Source organism: Pan paniscus, chromosome 9 (genome assembly GCF_029289425.2).
Source record: "Pan paniscus chromosome 9, NHGRI_mPanPan1-v2.0_pri, whole genome shotgun sequence".
Lineage (NCBI taxonomy): Eukaryota > Metazoa > Chordata > Mammalia > Primates > Hominidae > Pan > Pan paniscus.
Window position 1 is genome coordinate 12,687,666 of NC_073258.2, and position 18,289 is coordinate 12,705,954.

General features: G+C 37.2%; 1 protein-coding gene across 3 annotated transcripts in view; it reads right to left on the bottom strand.

Moving 5' to 3' along the window:
* Positions 1–18,289, bottom strand: part of SBF2 (SET binding factor 2) — a 528,888-nt gene that overhangs the window by 470,843 nt on the left and 39,756 nt on the right. The gene's annotated exons all lie outside the window — the stretch shown is intronic.

The following is an 18,289-nucleotide window of genomic DNA, read 5'->3' on the forward strand; positions in this document are numbered from 1 at the left end:
CCTGGGCAACACAGCGGGACCCTATCTATAACAATTTTAAAACAAACAAAATGAGATATCACCTTATGTAAGAATGGCTATTATTAAACAAAAAAAAAGATAAGTAATGTTGGCAAGGATGTGGAGAAAAGTGACCCTTTGTATACTGTTGGTGGGACTATAAATTGGTGCAGCCACTATAAGAAATTATGGAGGCACCTCAAAAAATTAAAAATAGAACAACCATATGAGCTAGCAATCTCACTTCCAGATATATACCCAAAAGAACTGAAATCAAGATATCAAAAAGATATCTGCACTCCCATGCTCATTGCAGCATTAATCACAATACTCAAGACATGGAAACAAGCTAAATGTCCACTGACAGATAAATGGATAAGAAAAATGTGGGATATAAATACAATGAAGTGTTATTTGGCCTTCAGAAAGGTATCTTGCCATTTGTGACAACATGGGTAAATCTGAAGGACACTACGCTAAGTGAAATAAGTCAGACCCAGAAGGACAAATACCACTTATAGGGGGAATCTATAATAGCCAAACTCACAAAAGAACAGTAGAATGGTGGTTACCATGAGTTGAGGGTGGAGAACTGGGGAGGTATTAGTCAAAGGGTATAAAGTTACAGTTATACACGTGAATAAATCCTAGAGATCTATTGTCCGACATACTGCCTATAGTTAACATTATGGTATACTTAAAATTATACAAAGACACTAGATCTTACGTTGTGTTCTTATCACACACAAAAAAAGAAAGAGTGGGGGGAAGCTTTTGAAGGTCCTGGATATGTTTATGGCATACACTGTAGTGACGCTTTAAAAGGTGTATACTTATTGCCAAACTCCTCAATTTGTATACATTAAATATGCACAGGTTTCTTTTCTTTCTTTCTTTTTTGTGTTTTTGAGACTGAGTTTCACTCTTGTCACCGAGGTGGAGTGCAATGGCGCAATTTCGGCTCACTGCAACCTCCGCCTCCCGGGTTCAAGCAATTCTCCTGCCTCAGCCTCCCGAGTAGCTGGGGTTACAAGCGTTTGCCACCATGCCCAGCTAATTTTGGTATTTTTAGTAGACACGGGGTTTCACCATGTTGGCCAGGCTGGTCTTGAACTCCAACCTCAGGTGATCTGCCTGCCTCAGCCTCCCAAAGTGTTGGGATTACAGGCAAGAGCCACCACACCCAGTTGATATGCACAGGTCTCTGTCAATAAAAGACAATCATATGTCAATTGATATATGATAAAAAGACAAGCATATGACAATAAAGAAATTAAAACTCTGAAAAATACTATAACCATTAAAAACAATGAATCTAAAATCTTTCCACAAACAAAACTCCAAATCCAGATGGCTTCACCACTTAATTATAACAAACATTTAAGAAAGAAATAACACTGGCCTTGCATGGTGGGTCATGCCTGTAATCTCACCACTTTGGGAGGTCAAAGCAGGAGAATTGCTTGAGTCCAGGAGTTCAGGACCAGCCTGGGCACCATAGTGAGACCTTGTCTCTACAAAAAATTTACAAAAGTAGCCCAGCATGGTGCTGGGCATGGGGCATACACCTATAGTCTCAGTTACTTGGGAGGCTGAGGCAGGAAGATCACTTGAGCCTAGATGTTCGAAGTAAAAGTGTGCTATGATTATACTACTGTGCTAGGTGACATAAATAAGACCCTGTCTTTAAAAAAGGGAAGACAGAAATCACACCAATCTTACATAAACTTTCAGTGAAAGAAAAATTGGGTGGAATGTAACACTTTCCCAGCCAGCACATTATTACCAAAAAATGACATGGAAAACACAAGAAAAGTTACAAGCCAATGTGACTCATAAACACACATGCAAAACTCCTAAAAACATTAGCAAACGAAATCAAGCAAACTACACAAAGGATAATATAGCAAAGCAAGTTGCATTTACTAAAAATGTAAAATAGGCCTAACATTTGAAAATCAGTCTCTGTCATTCACCACAATTTAGGAATTTAAAACAACAATCAGGCTGGGCATAGTGGCTCACACCTGTAATGCCAGCATTTTGGGAGGCCGAGGTGGGAAGATCACTTGAGGTCAGGAGTTCGAGACCAGCCTGGCCAACATGGTGAAACCCCCATCTCTACTAAAAATACAAAAAAAAAAAAAAAAAAAAATAGCCAGGCGTGGTGGCAGTCACCTGAAATCCCAGCTACTCAAGGAGGCTGAGGCAGGAGAATTGCTTGAACCCAGGAGGCAGAGGTTGCAGTGAGCCAAGATCGTGCCACTGTACTCCAGGCCTGGGTGAAAGAGCAAGACTCCAATGCAAAAAAACAAATGAATAAAATAAAATAACAATCAAAGTAGGAGGCAAAGCAAGATGGCTACATAGAAGCCTACAACAATCATCCTCCTCACAGGAACACCAAATTGAACAACTATCCACAGAAGAAAACACCTTCATAAAAAACAAAAATCAGGTGAGCCCTTACAGTACCTGATTTTAACTTCATATTGTTCAAAGAGGCACTGAAGAGGGTAGAATGAACAGTCTTGAATTGCTGACACCACCCCTTCCCAGTTTTAAAGATTATTGGTAAAATAAAAATGTCTTCAAAAGTGTAAACATTTGGTCTAAATTATGCAGGTCAGATATTAAGTTTGTTAAATGGTCTAAGGTCATAAGCTGCTTCTTTGACTTTTAAAAATTGTTCAATTTATTTTGGAGCATTACATTCTAGATAAGGCCTGGCGACCTGTGAAATTACCCATGCTCCCTAGCTAGGCAAAGAAGGTATTAAAGAAAAGAGATTTTATATATGAAAGGATCTTGTATAATAAATGTTTGTCCTAAAGCTAAAGTAAAATGACTGGTCATTTAAAAAGAGGGATGTTTAGGACAAGTCAAAAAGTCTAAGCATGTTGTAGGTGGTCTGTGTAAGTCATGAAAGAATTGGTGAAAGGGAATTTATGCAAGAAATGCAGTACAATTTAAAGGTGATTAGGCCTCTTAAATGCTTCATAAAATGCCACTACGACTCTTAACTGTACTACTTGCCTGCTTTATAGTTAGGTAAGGCTTGGGACTTGCGGAGTGAGACGCTGGAAAGAGTCAGACCTTATCTTCATTTCTGTCTGGGTCCTAGGCTCCATGCCTAGTACATAATTAAAATGCTGAACTTACCAAGGTTTTTCACCAAAAGTAAAAATGCTAAGGGTTAACAGTGTAATGTATATTTGAAACTACTGAAAAAACAGTTTTACATGCAAGGTGTGTAAAGAAAGTTAAATGTGTTTTTGGTAAAAGATTATTAAAAGTCATCGGAATGTGAATTCTTTGCCTAACTTTAGTTAAAGGATTGTTTTAAGTGAAATAGGAAAAATCTAAAGGTTTAAACAACTTGTGGAAATTCCGTAAAAATTAACCCTGTAAAACAAATTCTAGGCCGGGCGCGGAGGCTTACGCCTGTAATCCTAGGGCTTTGGGAGGCCGAGGTGGGCGGATCACAAGGTCAGGAGATTGAGACCATCCAGGCTAACACAGTGAAACCCCGTCACTACTAAAAATACAAAAAAATTAGCTGGGGGTGGTGGCGGGAGCCTGTAGTCCCAGCTACTCAGGAGGCTGAGGCAGGAGAATGGCGTGAACCTGGCAGGCAGAGCTTGTAGTGAGCCGAGATCGTGTCACTGCACTCCAGCCTGGGCGACAGAGCAAGACTCCGTCTCAACAACAACAACAAAAAAAGAAATTCTATGTGTGAAAATACTGACTAAATTTAAGGGGTATTATCTTGTTTTTCTGTAAATTGAACATCAAAATAAAAGCACAACAGGGTTTTCTTAAAGCACGAATCTGCTCTTTAACAAAAAAAATTGTAAAGGGTTATAAAAGGTTTATAAAAATCTCTCCTTAGGGTCAAACTGATTAAGATTGGACAGATTTGTCTAATGAGGCTTTATTAAAAATTGGGGTTGACATTAATAATCTACTAATGCAAGAGTGAAATATGGCTTTCTCTCTTGAACAAGATTTTCATGTAATATTAAAAGATAATGAAAAATGTATTTGCCTTTTAAATACACTATCAAAGAAAAAAAAGAAGGGAAAGACAAAAGATTGTTTGAAAAGCTAAGTCTTCCCTCTATCAATGAGTAAACATTGTTGCCTTTTAACAAATTTTTGACTCATTATTTTGGCTAAATGAATGACTTACAGTAATGTGGAATTCCAGTTCATAATATCAAGTGTTTTATACCTTTAACATATTTAATAAGCTTCCCCAAATCAAATTTCAGCTTCCAAATAGTCTCTTCTGACCTCTAACTTTGGAATGCTATGGAGGGCCCCTCCCTGAAGCATCTAAAAGAGACGTAAAGAGAATTATTTAACATGTTAAGTTACATGGGAAGCATTGTCAAAATAATGTTTAATCTTCAGGTTATATTTTAGTGAATATTAATATATGCTCCAAAATTGCATGGGATTTCTAAAATTCTAATACGTCTGAGTATATGCTACCAATCATAATTATGGTTAAGTTTTATACACCATAGAAACAACCAAATATCCTTGTGTAAAACTGCTAACCCAAGCAGAACCAAAAAGTTAATTAAATACCAAGAAAATACTTTGCCAGATTTTCATGTTAAACTAGCTGATACTAAAATTGTTTAGATATACAATTTGAACTCCATGGTCTAAGTTAAACTACCTATGATAATCCATTAGTTATCTGTGCTATGCACCTAAATTGTAGAAACAAGTGGTATTCAAGAGGATGTAAGTCCAATGCTAAGCATGGACTCAGAACCAGGACAGCTGCCTTGTCCTTCTTGAGTCCTTAAGGCTCTTGTTATTAAAGGGTCTGCATTCCATGACTCATCATGGGAAGGATAAAATGATCCAAATTGAATATACAGATGTGGTGACTTATAAATTGTGAAAATTAGTTTAAAACCAATGTTTGGTTCCATATTTCTGGGAAGACAATCAAACCTTCAGATACATTTGGCTACCTGATGGGTCATTTAAACATTTATAAAGGGATTTCATTCAATTGTCATTTTCAATGCATGTTTTATGTTATAACAGTTAATTATTACGCCACAGTATATTTTCACCAGGTAAAGAAAGTTTTTATGGTTCACTAAGGACAATCAACTCCTTCACAATATATAACTTGAAGACTGGATGTTCTGAGAACATCAGAGAAAGACTGCCCTTGCCATTCACACTGCAACAAAACTTGGGAAGCTTGAACCTTGGGTTAATAATCTCACAACTGAGAAGGGTCCCTCCACACTCTTGGAAACTGTACACCCACTGGAACCCTTAAGGTAAAACTAACCAGGCAAGTTTCTCCCCAGAAGAAAATGGCATCCTTAATGTGAACAGCTTTTCCTAGGATCATGGATCAAGACTTCTACTATCATTAGACTCTTATCTTTGAATATTTTTTCCTTATTTATGCCTCCATGAACAATAGAAATGTAAAGGGGGTCTATTACATGCACTTATAGGGTATACTTTTATTTGTAGAGGATTTTGCAGCCAGCCTTATACATGAATAACCTTATACTTTGGTAGATAAAAGATGAAGGCCCGATGTAGATGCGAAACCTTAATGGTACATATGTTGCCTCATAATCAGTCAAAACTCTCTTAACCCACATCATGGGCTAGAAAGAATATTGTCAGGAAGCCTTCACTCTTCTAGAAGGACATCATTTGTTAGATCCTTTTTCCATGATTTAGAATAAAAGAGGCAATAATAAAAAATGTATCCCTCATAATAGACTCTATAGCAGATTCTACTGTAAAGGCTATGGTTACACAACAGACTTTACATTTTCTTGTGAAAGACATGCTAAATAATAGAATTGGCTAAACAGAAAAGTACCTGTGCAGCTACTGACACTTGTGGACTATGGACAAATCCATCAAATGTAGATTATAAAATTTCAGTTGTAGGGGATTAATGAAAAGACTACTTATTCAAGCGAGTAGACTCCTCATCTAGCTCTTTCTTTAATCTATTTAATCTTAGGTGGTTTGGTTTATGGGGACTCTGGATAAGGAGCACACTCCAAACTCCTGGCATTATCCTCCCAATAGTCATGATAATAGTCTCCCTGGTGCACTGTATTCTCTCAAAGGTTTTAAATGTTTGCATGCAGCCATATCTAGAACGTCAAATGGTCTCTCTTCAACTGGAATGACAAAAGTTGAAAGAAATATGCGACTGTGAGGACACAGTAACCTATGAATGATGTGCAGAGACCAGAAGCCCAAAATGATAGAAACAGAGAGTGGCACTAAGGTCCTAGGTTTTGGTCACTCTCTCACCTAAGGGAGAAGCTGACCAAAATGGGGAAATTTTTTTAAACAAAATTATGGGAGGCTAATGTTTGGACTAAGCTCATGCACGAGGCCCCAACAGGCCAAACCAAACTAAAATGGAGTCATCATGCTAAATGTGACATAATCAAACTTAAGACTTCAAGGAAACACCTAGATCCTAGAACAGACCAGGTTCTGTTTTTCTCCTGTAGACAGGATGTTCCAGCATAAGGAGGTACCCTCTACTCACTCCTTGTTCTTACTTTTGCAAAACTCACTGTTCTACTGTTTCCCAGTGGGTTTCAAGACCAAATAAGTACATTTACAATGGTGATAGTGACATCAATAACTAAAGTTTTGGTCAATCTCTCAAAATTGAGAAAATGACCAAAAGTGGGAAATTGTTAAAGCAAACCAAATATGGCCTGAGAAGGACTCCGTACTTCTATATTTGAGTCCTTGTGGACGAACTGCAACCTAGCTTAATATGCAGACAAGACTGAAAACCTAACTTAGGAGTATGTGTCTGTAATAATAGCTAAATCTTGGCCAATCCCATCGGCCATACTTCAACCATTCATAGACTGCTGAGTGTTAAAACTGTGTTCAAATAAGGCAAACGCTGGCCGGGCGCGGTGGCTCACGCCTGTAATCCCAGCACTTTGGGAGGCCGAGGCGGGCAGATCACGGATCACGAGGTCAAGAGATCGAGACCATCCTGGCTAACACGGTGAAACCCCGTCTCTACTAAAAATACAAAAAATTAGCCGGGCATGGTGGCAGGCGCCTGTAGTCCCAGCTACTTGGGAGGTTGAGGCAGGAGAATGGCGTGAACCTGGGAGGCAGAGCTTGCAGCAAGCTGAGATCGCGCCACTGCACTCCAGCCTGGGCAAAAGTGCGAGACTCTGTCTCAAAAAACAAAAAATCAAAAAAAATAAAATAAGGCAAACACTGAGCTGTAACCAATCCAGCAGTTCTGTACCTCACTTCCGATTTCTCTATGTCATTTCCCATTTTTTGTCTATAAATCTTCTTCCACCACGTGGCTGCACTGGAGTCTCTTTGAATCTGCTGTGATTCTGGGATCTGCCCAGTTAGCGAACTGTTCATTGCTCAATTAAACTCCTTTAGATTTAATTCAGCTTAAGTTTTAACATGGGAAAAACATATTGACAGACAACTAGCAACCTCCACACAAGAGGTAAATACCAAAAAAAAAAAAAAAAAAAAAAAAATCAGCTTTAGAAGTTTCCAGAATTTGCCTCTAGAGAAAAGAAAAATGATAGCAGGAATTAGAGCGTAGTGGTAAGGAATACTAGTTTCTATAATATGTTTTTACAGATCTGACTTTTTAAACTATGTGCATATATAATATAATGAAAATAAAAAGAGTTATGAGAGAAAGGAAAGCAGAAATGAGCCACAACTTGTTTCTGAAAGCCTGTCTTTTTCTTTTTGGGAGGAGATGCAAGAGATAGACGTAAGAACTATATAAAATCAAAAGTAAACCCTGTCTGCACATTAGTACTCTTTAAGACAGTGATTTTAACTGCTTGGAAATGCTTTTCTTAATTTCTTTTTGTTCCTGGATATATCCCTGATTCTGGGGAGAAACAGAATATTATGGCAAAGAATCTCTAAATCACAGACTCTACCAATACAAAACCACAATGATTACTTTTGGGAAGTCTGCATTACCTTTTGCTAAAAGGGGCACTTTTTCTCATAAAGGAAAAATCACCGCCCTGATTTTTCAATTTAATATCTCAATTGCCCTGAGATATTACTATAATGAATCACAGTATATTTTAGTTTGTCAGTTATTAATACCATAATTCACACATTAGGAATCTCCAAATCTCCAAAAAAAACAAAAAGGCCTTCTTTGGTCTCCTGCCCCCTTATCAGGCTGATCCCAGATAAAAAGCCTAGGTAAGCACTGAGTGAAAAACAAATCTGGCCAAAAGATACATGAAAAAATATTCAACATCGATAATAGTATGGGAAATGCAAATTAAAACCACAGTGAAATATCACCTCACATCTGTTAAATAGTTATTATCAAAAAGATAAAAAATAGCAAGTGTTGGTGAGGATATAGAGAAAAGGGAACCCTTACACACTGTTGGAAGGAGTGTAAATTAGTACAGTTATTATGGAAAACAGTATGGAGGTTGCTCAAACAATTAAAAATACTCAGGTATGGTGGCTCCTGCCTGTAATCCCCACACTTTGGGAGGCCCAGGAGGGAGGATCACTTGAGCCCAGGAGTTTGAGACCAGCCTGAGCAACATAGTAAGACTCCTATCTCTACAAAAAATAACAATATTTTAAAAATTAGCTGGGCATGGTGCTGTGTGACTGTGGTCCCAGCTACTCGAGAGGCTGAGGTAGTAGGACTGCTTAAGCTCAGGAGGTCGAGACTGCAGTGACAGTGCACTCCAGCCTGGGCAACAGAGCGAGACCCTGTCTCAAAAGAAAAAAAAAAAAAGAACTACCTATATGATCCAACTATCCCACTACTAGGTATATATCCAAAGAAAAGGGAATCAATATCTCAAAGCGATATATGTGCTCACATGTTCATTGCAGCATTATTCACAGCAGTCAAAGATATGAAATCAACTTAAGTGTCTATCAACAGATGAATGAATAAAGAAAATGTGGTATACATACACAATTGAATACTATTCAGCCTTTAAAAAAAAAAAAAAAGAGGATGGGCACCGAGGCTCACGCCTGTAATCCCAGCATTATGGGAGGCTGAGGCGGGTGGGTCACTTGAGGTCAGGAGTTCAAGACCAGCCTAACCAGCATGATGAAATCCCTATTAAAAATATTTAAAAAGTTAGCTGGGCATGGTGGTGCATGCCTGTAGTCCCAGCTACTCAGGAGGCTGAGGCAGAATAGCTTGAACCCAAGAGGTGGAGGTTGCAGTGAGCTGAGATTGTGCCATTGCACTCCAGCCTGGGTGACAGAGTGAGACTCTGTCTCAAAAAAAAAAAAAAAAAAAAAAAAAAGAAATCCTATTATTTTCAAAAACATCAATGAACCTGGAAGACATGATATTAAATTAAATAAGCCAAGAAGAGAATGATCTCACTTATACATGGAATCTTAAAAAACTGAAACTCACAGAAGCAGAGGGTGAATGGTGGTTATCAGGGACTAGCAGGTGAGAAGGATTGAGGAGATGGTCAAAGGACATAAAACTTCAGTTAGCCAAAAGAAAAAGTTCAAGAGAACTATTGTATGTCATGGTGACTATAGTTAAAAATAATATACTGTATTCTTGAAAAGCACTAAAAGAGTAGATTTTAAGTGTTCTCAGTATACAAAATCAGTAAGTTAATGTATATGTTATTCAGCTAGATTAGCTATTTCTCAATGTATACATATTTCAAAACATTATGTTGTACATGATAAACACACATAACTTTTATTTGTCAATTAAAAATAAAAATCTTTAAACAAAAGAAAAACAAATCTAGTGGTTTGTCAAGTTCTTTGGGGGAAATGGTTATAAATATTTGAAATATAAATAAAGGAGAAAAAACAGAAACACATGGTAGCAAAAGTAAATAAGTTACTGTCACTTCTGTGAAGACACATTATCCTCCAGATATTCGTTTTACATAAACAAAAGTGGTAGAGCAACACTGAATACTATTAGGCTTTCCTAGTGCAGCTGCATCAATATTTTAATGTTTACTTAGATTGACCATAATAGTTCCTCTTTTTCTAACTTTTTCACATTTATTATCTCTGACCATTTCTAAATACTATGAACAATGACCTAAAAAAGCATTTTTGCTGAATCAAAAAGTCAGTGTGACTAATTCAAATTATAGAAAGAAAATGGTCATCCATAAAATTAAGAGTTATCTAAGATCATACATAGCTAATGAATGGCAAAGACATAAAACCAGGTCTCTTTACCCCATTACTGAGGAAACTATGTCAAAACAGGAAAGAGGCACAACTTTAGTCATGTTTCCCTGGTCAACAGTGCCACAAGCAAAGTCCCTGTTGCTCCCACCTGTCAAATCAGTCAACACCATTCACATCAACTAAGTAAATTATTGTGCTTTACTTACAGGGTGTATTACACAAGATGGGCTCTTTCCAATTGCCAAACTATATGCAGACTCATTTGAGCTACTTCATAAAGAAAATTTAGTATAAGAAAATGTGGGAGAATATGAAAATATAAGAAAAATCTCCACAATCAGGCTTCACTGACAACTGCAGCACTGGCCAGGATAAAATAAAATTGGTTCCCAATAGGAAGGAATTCTGGTTGATTATTGTCAAAATTTAGCTTCCCAACTCTGCCCCTATTATGACTGTAGTTTTATTTTACTCTCCACAATAACTACTCTCTTTCTACTGCATGATTTCTACTGTCCTGCAGCTTCTGCTTACTACATTCTCTGATATCTCACATTGAAATTCCCTAAGAAAGATAAGATTGAGTTAATTCATCATTTACAGAGCTATTGGACAGAGTTCTTGGGCCAGGCCAAGCTATAAGCCACTGGCCTACCTATGTATCACTGATGCCAGTTCCTGGTCCAGGTAATTGTGGCAAAGAACAATGGCTTCATAACAAAGCATAACAACTGATACAAGCCCTTGAAGCCGCATTAGTCAGAAATGAGCTATGGTTGTAGCTTCCACTAAGAGCACTGTTTGCCCATATACATTTGGATTATAAACCAAAATCCTCATTAGATAAATTCAGACTTAAAAATCTGGCCTACCCTCTCCAGGGTATAGTCTCATACTGTCACCCCTATACACAATACTCCTTTCACAGCAGATCCAAAACAGCAATCTCATCTCACACCAGCCCCCATAATTTCTACTCCTGACCTGGAAAACGTAATAGCATCTCTCCCATCAAAATCTTTTCTCTTAATTGAAATTTTCCTTTGACCCAGTATTTATCCCATATTTATCCTATAATGAAGTCTGACATAAGAATTACGCTAGACAAAACTATTCAGATGAAAGATAATTATTTATTATAGAAGAATGATTGTACTAATTGGTACATCCAAACACTTCCTAGTAAAAATACAGGTAAATTTTACTGATCACCATTTATTAATTATTTACCACGTCAGGCACTGAGCTAAGCACTTGACAGGAAACATCACGCATTAGCAAACTCAGGCCCAGAAAGGTTAAGTTCTTATCCAAGATCACATCTAATAAATAGCACAACTGAAATTCAAACTCTATCTCTGTGATGCCAAAGTTCATGTTTTTAACAATTATCCCATACTGTCAATGACTGCAAAGTAGAATCATCAACAGGATTTTATAGCATTGACTAATCCCACCTCTTTCCCCACAAAAAAATCTTCCAATGTGCTCTAATGCAATGATTTCCAAAACACTATGCAGTGAGATATCATACAATAAGAAAGTTCTATGACCAAATAGGCATAAGAAATGTTACAGGCCAGGCTCAGTGGTTCACGCCTGCAATCCCAACACTTTGAGAGGCCTAAGTGGGAGGACCACTTGAGCTCAGAAGTTCAGGATCACCTATTATCAGTAGAAACCTTGTATCTACTAAAAATTAAAATTAAAAAAATAGGCATGGTTGTGTGTGCCTCCAGTCTCAGCTACTCAGAAGGCTAAGGTGAGAAGATCACCTGAGCCCAGGAAGTAGAGGCTGCAGTGAAATACGATAGCATCACTGCACTCCAGCCTGGGTGACAGAGTGAGGCCTTGCCTCAAAAAAAAAAGAAAAAAAAAAAGAAATGCTGTACTAAAAAGAGCTTGGTCAGGCACAGTGGCTCACGCCTATAATCCCAGCACTTTGGGAGGCCGAGGTGGGTGGATCACTTGAGCCCAGGAATACGAGACCAACCTGGGCAACATGGTGAAACTCTGTCTCTATAAAAACTAGAAAAATTAGCCAGGAGAGGCAGGAGGACTGCTTGAGCCCAGGAGGCAGAGGTTGCAGTGAAACAAGATCGCGCCAGTGCACTCCAGCCTGGGTGATAGAGCAATACTGTCTCAAAAAAATAAAAATAAGTAAAAATAAATTTAAAACAGAGCTCAAACTTCTATATTGTAGGACATATCAGAATTTTTAACATGCCAATCCAAACTATGAATCTCTAAGAGGTATAAATACACACACATACACACACACACACACACTTTTTTTTTTTTTTGAGACAGGATCTCCCTCTGTCACCTGGGCTAGAGTGAGTGGCGCGATCAAACCTCATTGCATCCTCAAACTCCTGGGCTTAAGCAATCCTCATGCCCCAGCCTCCAGAGTAGCTAGGACTATAGGTATGCACTACCACATCTAGCTAATTTTTTATTTTTATTTTTTAAAGGTAGGGTCTCTCTATGTTGCCCAGACAGGTCTGAAGCTCCCAGCCTCAAACAAACCTCCCGCTGTGGCTTCCCAAAGTGCTGGGATTTACAGGCATAAGCCATTGTGCCCAGCCAAGAAGTAAATAAGTAAAGATATTAAGCAGAGTTTCTCATAATTATTTAGCTGAAGTTACCACTCTTCACAGGCCATTGCCTGGAACTCATGTTTTGTGGAATGCACCTTAGAAAATGCTTATCTAGTAAAAAAAAAATTTCACATGACCATCTTTTTCTTTGATAATTTCAACTAAACTAGGACAGTTACTAATCAGTAAATCTTATGATTACTGCTCATCCATACACCACTTCTAGGTGAAAATGTCATGGCCACGCTGAGGGCCAGTGACCATGTTCTGGATCATGTAACTTTACTCCCATTCTGAGATAACTGGACAGAATAGGCACCAAAGGAATATAGCCCATTCACTACATAGTCTGCCTCAAAAAGATTAGTTGGGCAAATAAGATATATCTTTAAAAATGGGAAACAAACAATAAAGCAGAGGGTCCAGAAGAGCCATATAGTGACAATAGGGCAGCAGATGGAAATCACAAAGGAGTAAGAAACTACTAATAAGCAAAGGAACAGAGCAAAGGCCAACAGAAAAAATGAGGGGCAGGGAACAGAGAAGGCATAGAGAAAAGTAAGAGATGGACTCTGTTCACATTTGGAGCTAGTTGTAGCTCCTGGGAACCTAGTCCTTGGACTTCTATGAGATCTTTATTGTACCCTTATAATATTGTACCCCTTTGGATTTAACTAGCTTGAGAAGTTGTCTTTTCCTTGCAACCAACACTATTTAAATTCACACAAGGAGAGTTTAATTTCACTGAAATGAAGTAGTACAAGTCAGGTGTTAAGAGCACAGGTTGCAGAGTTAGAATACTTGTAATTAAGCCCACATCTTTTATTGTTAAGATGCAAAATTTGGGGAAAGTTAACTAAAGCCTCCAATTCCCATGTATAAAATGGAAATGAAAGTATCTCCACCTCAGTAAGGCTGCAAGGATTAAATGAGCTGTCTGTAAAGTGCTCTGTACATAGAAAGCACTGAATAAATGTTAGCTATTATTACTACTAATTTGCATGCATTTCTTTTCTCTCACTCAACAGGAAAACCTTGTCCTTAGAACCTAAGAAAAAAGAAAAATCCTATTTCTAGATGTAAACATCTGATAAATATTGCTTTTCAAAAAATGTATTAGTACACTGTAGCCACAAGGCCTTAGCCATAGGGAATCTCTCACCCTTTGTACTTTTTATAGAACTAATAATATTAAATACTCTGAAAATATGTTTGATCTTAACAAAATAATTCTTCCAAAACAGGATAAAAATGTTACATCAATACCAGATATACCTTATCTAAAGCATCAACATTTTTAGAGATTCCGAAACATAACAAATTTTAAAGGGCAACAAAATAAGCCTACTTTATAAAACAAAAAATAATTTTTTATTTTGAGATTATTATATTTGGAATAAACATGCAGACCTACTATAATAACAAAAAATTTAAAAGAAAAAATAGTAGCTTCTCTTGAGGACTTTTAATAACACACAATTTCAAATCCAAAAACAAGTGATCTCACTACCATTTATTAGCTGATTTTAACCCAACTAATGCCTGAATCATATTAATTTCACTCCATATATTCGAATAGTTATTTGCTTACTAGGAACAATTTATACTTAAGAAATTTATCTACATCATTCTCTGATTTGGATAGTTTGGGTTCTCCTGCCTGACAGCAAAATAGTTATTCAGATCAGCTTTAGAAATAATATAAAAAAATTTAAAAGGCCACAATAGTTTTTAATTTGCCCCACAACCCATAATGTGTTAATAAAATTAGAAGTCTGCATTATTTGTATTTCAATAAGACTATTACTCATCTTTCATAAGTAATTATGTCCACTAAGGGCACATTTTGGCATATGCAAAGAAGAGCCAATATCTGCAGAGCACAATGCCACACACCTGTAATCCCAGAACTTTGGGAGGCCAAGGCAGGAGGATCACTTGAGGCCAGGAGTTCAAGACCAGCCTGGGCAACATAGTAAGACCCCATCTCTACAAAAAAAATTTACAGGCCGGGCACGGTGGCTCACACCTGTAATCCTAGCACTTTGGGAGGCCAAGGCGGGCAGATCACGAGGTCAGGAGATCGAGACCATCCTGGCTAACAGGATGAAACCCCGTCTCTACTAAAAATACAAAAAATTAGCTGGGCATGGTGGCGGGCACCTGTAGTCCCAGCTACTCAAGAGAATGGTGTGAACCCAGGAGGCAGAGCTTGCAGTGAGCCGAGATTGCGCCACTGCACTCCAGCCTGGGCAACAGAGGGAGATTCCATCTCAAAAAAAAAAAAAAAAAAAAAAAAAAAGATTTTAAAAATTAGATGGGCGAGGTGGTGTGCACCCGTAGTCCCATCTACTCAGGAGGTTAAGACAGGAGGATTGCTTGAGCCCAGGAGTCTGACATTGCAGTAGCTGTGATTGTGCCACTGCACTCCAGCTCAGGCAACAGAGAGACCCTGCCTCAAAAAAGAAAAGAAAGAAGGGGAGGGAGGGAGAGAGAGAGGGAGAAAAGAAAAAAAAATAGCCAATATTTAAGCACCACTACATAAGTAGTAACAACTCTGTAATAAAATGGCAATCCAATTATAAAATAGGCAAATGATCTGAACAGACCCTTCACCAAAGAGCAGAAAAAAACTGATCAACATCATTAATCAGCAGAGAAAACTAGAAATTAAAATCACAATGAGATACTAGTACATATATCTCAGAATGGCTAAAATGAAAAAGACTGACGATGCCAAATACTGATGAGATTACAGAGTAACTGAAATTCTCTTTTTGTTGTAGTTGTTTTGATTTTGAAACAGTATCTCACTCTGTCACCCAGGCTGGAGTGCAGTGGTACCATCTTTGCTCACTGCAACCTCCACCTCCTGGGGTCAAGCAATCCTCCCGTCTCAACTCACCGGGTAGTGGGGACTACAGGCACATGCCACCATACCCAACTTATTTTTATATTTTTTGTGGAGAGCGGGTTTTGCCATGTTGCCCAAGCTGGTCTGAAACTCCTAGGCTCAGGTGATCTGCCCACCTTGGCCTCCCAAAGTGCTGGGATTACAGGCGTGAGCCACTGTGCCCAGCCAACTGCAATTCTCATACATTGTCGGTGGAGACATAAGATGGTATACCACTTTGGGAAAAGATGTGGTCGTTTCTTATAAAACTAAGCATACACCCACCTATAACCCAAAAATTCAACTGCTAGGTATTTACCCAAAAGAAATTAAAAACCACACTCACAAAAACACTTATAAGAATATTCATAGCAGTTTATTCATTACTGCCAAACACTGGAAACAGTCCGGGTATTCATCAATAGAATGGATATGCAAACTTGTTGATTCACATAATGGAATATCATTCAGCAAAAAAGGGAACAAACTTCTAACAAACATAATAATGTGGATATACTTTAAAAACATGCTGAGTGAAAGAAGCCTTACATAAAGAAATATGTGCTATATGATTCCATTTCTATGATGTTCTAGAATAGGAAAAATTAATCTATGGCAGACAAAAAAACAGTGACTGCCTCTGGGAGGACAGGGCAGGAAGTGACTCAGAAGGGGCATAATATACTGTATCTTAATACATGTTTAAATTACAAAAATGTGTAAAATTCCAGGAATGTAAATTTAAGATTTATTTCATTATATGTGAACATTGCATCAAAAGAAAAAAAAAGTCCCCAAAATTGCATTATGGTTAATTATATGCATGCCAAACTAGTTTGGGGGAAGATACTGGTATCAATAATTTACTGTGAAATGCATCCAAAAAAAGATAGATTAGTGGATGATATAGGAATCAACAGATGGAGTAATATATGATAAAACAGGTATAATAAAATGTTAATTGTACAAAGTGTAGGTAGTACTATACAGGCGTTTGGTATAAATTCTTTGAACTTCGTTGTATTTGAAATTTTTCATAATCAAATGTTGTAGAGGAAAAAAAGCCTCATCCAATTCTTCAAAGTGCAACTCAAAATAAACTACTTCCATAAGCCCCTTCCTGTCACCCTCAGCCTTCTGAACCTAGTCTTACTGTCTAGAGCACTCACCTGGCAATATGATAATTATCTTTCCACATACATCTCATCCTTATAAAATAGACTATAAGCCTCTTAGGGGCTGCTCTCTGATGCGAGGGTAGAAAAGAGTTTAGTGATCTGTTTATTATGCTTTCTATGTATGTATAAATTATTTTATTTTATAAACCGTAACTTCCAAAAGACAACTGTCAGTCAACTAAAATGTAAATACATGGATGTATATGCATACACTACACACACACATTGAAAGCTAAAAACTTTTAACCAAGTATCCTTGATTTTTTTGAGTCCTTGATTAATGAAATATCCTATACCTACTGAATTCAACTTAATAGTTCATCTATGCAAAAATAATTGGTTGATGCTTTCTCTAAATGTTCTGCAAAGAGCTATGACACCAGAGGTCTCAGATTCTTTACCTGAGGATAAAAGGATCCTCAGGGAGTCTATAATTTTACTACCATATAAGACGAAAAAAAAGCTTGCATTAACAAGTAATGACATTCTTTAAAATTAATAAATATTTTATCAGTGTTCAATACAACATTTAATCCTAAAGAAATTGTACTACTTCCCTGTTTTAAAAAATTATATACAATATACATTTAGAATCTTAAAATCTCCTCCTTATAGATACCTTCTTTCTATACCTATTGAAGGCCAATTGATAAATCATTCAAGAATCTTCTGTTATCCTTTTAAATAAAAAAATCAGCACAATAAATCAACATTTAAGACAAAAGAAAATAAGTACATTATTCATATTTTATATGGTTTTAATAATAATTACACATTTTTACCCCCCAAAGAAAAATTATGAAGCTGGAAGTATCAGATATAGTAAAAATTCAAGTTTTTTTTTAATTTGTGTGAATTATAATGACATAATGCTGGAAGAAACCACACTTTACTTTCTGTTTAGAGGGGTTGCCCTGACTTCCATGTATGAATGATCAAGAGAATGAATTACAGTCTTCTTAAAACCTTAATGATAACTATGGTTAATTCAAGCTACAATAGGTTAATTACTAGTATCAAGAGACATGCAGTAACTTCTACTAGAATAAACTCTGACCTTTAAATAAGTCAGAGACTCTTACTACTAATAAGTACCTAATTAAACATTAGGTTCCTCATTTATAAAGTGAAGGGTTTGTATAAAATCTCTGCTGTACTTAAGAATAGAAGCCTTTGGCTACATTAGAGAATACTCAACTCCATTCACCCGGAAAAATGACATAGAAGAATATACCATATCAAATGAAAACTTTATCCTGGCTGAAATTAAACTCTCTGGAATACATTAAACACATTTGAACATCCTTATGGAAAAGGTGAGGAAACGCTTGAACCGTCCAAATTATCCACTTAAAAAGGAAAAAACAACAATATCCAAAAAACCCATCATTCAAGCATTATCTGAGGAA